Source organism: Lagenorhynchus albirostris, chromosome 17, assembly GCF_949774975.1.
Source record: "Lagenorhynchus albirostris chromosome 17, mLagAlb1.1, whole genome shotgun sequence".
In the NCBI taxonomy this organism is placed as follows: Eukaryota; Metazoa; Chordata; class Mammalia; order Artiodactyla; family Delphinidae; genus Lagenorhynchus; species Lagenorhynchus albirostris.
The window spans coordinates 27765861-27770953 of NC_083111.1; the positions used below are offsets into that span (position 1 = coordinate 27765861).

Sequence of the window (5093 nt, forward strand, 5' to 3'; positions counted from 1 at the left end):
TTTTTCATCTCATTCCCAATTAGCTGTGTCTAAAATGTTTAATTGTGCATAACTGTTTAAATGCTTAACATGTAAAACATAACTCTACTATTATCTCAGACACTTTAGTTCAATTTACTCACAAGTTAAATTTTTTATTATGTTAAGGGCTGTGACAAAATCTATTTGAGTAAGAAAGGAGGAGGAAAGTAAAGCACTTAATTATAAGAAGATCGGCTGAAGCCTTTCACAAATATGAACAGAGTAAAAACTGTGAATTTATGTTAGCTTTTAAATTTAAGTTTCAGACTTAAGAAACTGAAGATGGGAGAAAGTACTCAGCTTCAACGGGTAATAATGTATTTCCATGGAACGATTTTTTATTCAGTATCATAATGGGTGCAGGAAGATTTGCTGCTCCTAAAGGGGTGTTAACATACTCTTCACTCAATGTGGGGGTCTCCCTAAGTATTTGGGCTGCTTGCGCCATAGTGTCTATGATGGCTGCCCTTAGTCACGCAGAGCTGGGGACCATATTCCCTAGAAGTGGAGCACAGTATTATTTCCTCAAGAGATCTCTTGGACCCTTTATTGCTTTCTTCTATCTCTGGATCAATCTATTGCCTTTCTATCCTGGATGTTTTGTTCCTGAGATGCCAAAGAAATGTTTAGCATTGGCCATTTTATGGTGCTTGGGAATTCTGAATGATCGAGGAGTGAAGGAGGTGACTTCACTGGTTTCAGACTGTCAGTACAGTTGTGAAAATGACAGTACTCTGCTTCGTATCTCTAACTGGAATCGTGTTACTGGTGAGAGGAAGAAAAGAGAACTTAGGCAGGTTTGAGAAAGCTTTCGATGCTGAAGTTTCAGATGCCTGAAGATTGCTGAAGCCTCAGATGCCTCACAGATTGCTGAAGCCTTCTTACAAGGATTATATGCATATTATGGCTGGGGAGTCCTTGTTCGAATAGCAGGTACAGTCATTTTCCTAAATTATAAAAAACACCACCACGCTATAAACATACAACGGTTAATCAGCTTAATTCTAAGAAAGGAATACTACATTGTTTTAATATAATGTGTTTCTCTCTTGCTTTTATCAGGTGAGTGGGTGGAAATGCATTAAACTCTCTACAATGTGTCTTTCCAGCTTTGGAAAGTGAAATATTTTCCAGGTGTTTACAAATGGAAACATAGAAGTGACACAGCTTAAGGACCCCAAGACAATTGCATTTTTTTACTGAACAAATATTTTAATAGTCTACACTTTATAGTTATAACAACACTCATCAGAGAAAAATTTTAAATACAGAAGATATAAATTAAAATAAAGATTACCTGTAACCAATTATCTTGTATGTACACACATGTTGGGGTCACACTGCACATATACCCTTATAACTTTATTTTACCTAAAGCACATAGTGAGAATTCAAAATATTATTAAATATAAATGCTTTTAAATGAATTCACAGTATTCTATCATATGTAATTTGACCATTTTTCAAACTCTTTCCCATTGTTGGATCCCAGAGTTGTTTCTAGTTTTCCACTTTAAAATTTTATACTTATTGTTCCAATCAGCATCCTTTTATGTAAATCTTTGTGGGTTTCTCATTGCTTTATTAGAAAAAATCTTGAAGTAAGATTAATAAGTAAAGCATACAAATATTTAGAAATGTCTTGAGAAATATTGCCAAATTGTCTTTCAGAAAGGCTCTACAAATATATCTATTAGTTGAATTAAAATGACTAGACTTGGCTTCATCAAACCTTGTTCATTCTTTAGTCACCTAAAGTTGTGAAAATCAAATTTCAGTGTTATAACTCATTTTTATTCAATTTCTAATGGGTGGGAAGGGTTTTGCAAATGTTCATGACCATTTATGTTTCTTCCTTGTAAGACAGGTAAATGGTTTTCCCAGTTTGCTTGCTTTTTATTTTGTTCATAAGATTTTTAAAATTTCAGTTTTAAAGACTAGAATTTATTTATGTTTATTTAGTTATTTATATAATACCTATAAGTATCAAACTATCCATCTTTTAATTTTTCATTGTTTTCATACTTGAAAAGTCTTTCCCCATCTCAAGGTTTAGATAAATATATATCTGTGCTTCTTTCTCTAAATCTTTATGGTCTTATTTTGTATTTTACTTTTTAATACTTATGAATTATTTTGAGGTAGTTGCATACTGTGAGTTAATAATATAATTTTGTATTTTCCAAGTAAACATATATGTCAATTTTGGTGTTGGCAATATACATTCAAGTTTAATTTAAGGTTTAACTAGTCTAGAATCTTAATCCAAGGAGTGAATAGAGCAGGAGAGTCTACCCTAAAGTCCTAGAATATTGTGACCAGATTAACAGATGAGCTATTCCTTCATTAACATGTACTTGTAGTTCTATTGAATACAGTGATGGCCGTAAGGTAAGGGAAGATTTGCTCCAGTCCTCCTGGCCTAGAATCCAGGTTTTCAGAGTTATTTTCTTATCCAAAAAAGCTCATGTTGAGTATATCAGAGATACAACATTAAAACCCAGAATTTGGCAAAATTCTGTTGCTACTAGAATCAATAATTTGCCCAAGCTTGGTAAATAAGCATTCAACAAAAATGAACTCTTGTTGTGTGCAGTCGTTTCTTTTACTTACTATGTGTTATATTGAAGCCACTTTCAAAGATTATATAATTAGCCATTTTTTATGTGTGGCACTTTTTTTTTGCAGGAGAGCTGAAAAACCCTAGTGAGAATATCCCCAAATGTGTGATTACTGCACTTATCCATGTGGCACTGATCTACTTATTGGTTAACATTTCCCACCTAGCCGTCCTGACTCCAAAGGAAATCATGTCCTCAGGTATGGCTACACAGAACCAGAGGGAAGACACTCTGTTTCATTCTACTGAATAAAGGGAGTTTCTAATGTACAGTGGATTTTTTGCATACTTTAAGAGAATTATGCTAAATTAGTTCATGTCTGGTTATTTATTTATCTATTTATTTAAAGGTAAAAGTTCAAAAGGTAAAGCAATCTCTTTTGAGCATATAGTAAAGGGTAAAGTTTAGGAGCAAAAATATGGAAAACACCAAGAATTGTAAAAGGAAAAAAAGCAGAACACAATGGAAAGAATAGAATAGAACAGAATAGAATGGAATAGAATAGAATAGAAAATATGAGAATACTTATCAAAATCCCTTGGAATATACTTAATAAGGTGCATATGGGTGCTCTGGGATAGCATTTGCCTCCAGGAAATATAACTCATACTCTGTCTCTAGGCATATCCCCAAAATCTATACAGACCTTGAGTACTTAACTTTTCTTATTACTGAAGTAGAAATGAATCCTTCCACAATATATATATATCTATATACAGATATATAATTTCAGTTTACCATAAAAATGATTCAAATTTTCAGAATTTTTAAGAATTACTACTTTATAGTAAAGAAACTAATTTTTTGCTCTAAAAATAGACAAACTGAAAGAGCCTCAATTCTCAATTGAACTTAATATATCTAAACAAATATATTAATAAAGTATATATGTTTAAAACTTTACATTTCCAGTTATCATAAGGCCCTAAAGATAAAAGAAAATCAATAATAGGCTCTCATTATAAAGAAAAATAATGAAAATAAAAATAAGGCCTATACTACATCTAAGCTTGAGGCTCCTCAGTTATCTCAACTCTAAAATGACACTATTTACAATAGCCAAGACATGGTTGCAAACTAAATGTTCATCAACAGATGAATGGATATAGAAGATGTGGTAGATAGATAGATAGATGATACACAGACACACTGGAATATTATTCAGCCATAAAATAGAATGAAATATTGCCTTTTGCAGTAACATGGATGGACCTAGAGATTATCATACTGAGTGAAGTAAGTTAGACAGAGAAAGACAAATATATGATATCAGTTATATGTAGGATCTAAAAATCAATACAAGTGAATTTATTTTACAAAACAGAAACAGACTCACAGATATAAAAAACAAACTATGGTTACCAAAGGGGAAACTGGGGGGAGGAATAAATTAGGAAAATAGTATTAACAGATATACATCACTATATATAAAAGAGATAAACAACAAGGATTTACTGTATAGCACAGAGAACTGTATTCAATATCTTATAATAACCTATAATGGAAAAGAATCTGGAATATATATATATTCCAGATTTTATATATATAACTGAATCATTTTCTGTACACCAAAAAGTAACATGATATTCTAAATCAACTATACTTAATTTTTTTAATATAAAAAATAAAATGAGATGAGTATATTATTTGGTCATATCACTCATTAGTAGTAATAACAAATGTGAAAATATATGTGAAGGTACTCTGGAACACCTATTGCACAATAATATTCTGCTTCAGAAAGATCACAGATTAATTAAAACAGCCATATATTTGAAATAAAAAGACCTAACTGCAAAAATCACCTTTCAGATATTGCAGCTTTTTTCACTTGGTAAGGATTCAATAACTCTTGGTTTCAATTCTCATGTCAGTAAAATAGGGAGAAAAATTGTTGCCCTTTGTATTGCATAGCATAATTAGAGTAAGAAAAATCACTTTACAGAATCTACAAAATCAAGTTATGTGAATTATAGTGGTTAAAACACAAGGAAAAAATACTCTGTGGTGATCCTAAACATCCAAAGGAAAGTAATATTTTTCAGTGAAATTAGCCCTTTGATGTTAGAAAATAAAACCTGTGACTTCCCAAATTTTATAGAGTAGAAAGATAGTAAATAGTTTCATTTTCATTTAAAAATTTTAGACAAGACATGTTTACATTAGTAGACTCAGTTTGAGTCAGAGGGTGAAAACCCACAGAACTATCTTCGAAATGTAGTGAATTCAGTAGGACACATATAGATTAAGCCCATATCTTTGCTAGCCTGAGTTTGTGGTCAGTTTGGGGCTATCATCAAACCAGTCAATTTTCAACAAGTATGCCCTTGAAGTAAGAGTGTCAGAGAGGAGCTAGATAAACTCTTCACACATCCCTGGCTGACTGGGGAACTGCAGGGGAAAACCACGAGAGTCAGGAAGTAAGTAAAAGCCAAAGCGACTTGAAACCTG

The 5093-nt window shown here is 32.1% G+C and overlaps 1 pseudogene; it reads left to right on the forward strand.

Annotated features, from left to right (window-relative positions):
* Nucleotides 1-374: 374 nt before the first annotated feature.
* Nucleotides 375-2894, forward strand: LOC132507945 (solute carrier family 7 member 13-like; annotated as a pseudogene).
* Nucleotides 2895-5093: the final 2199 nt, after the last annotated feature.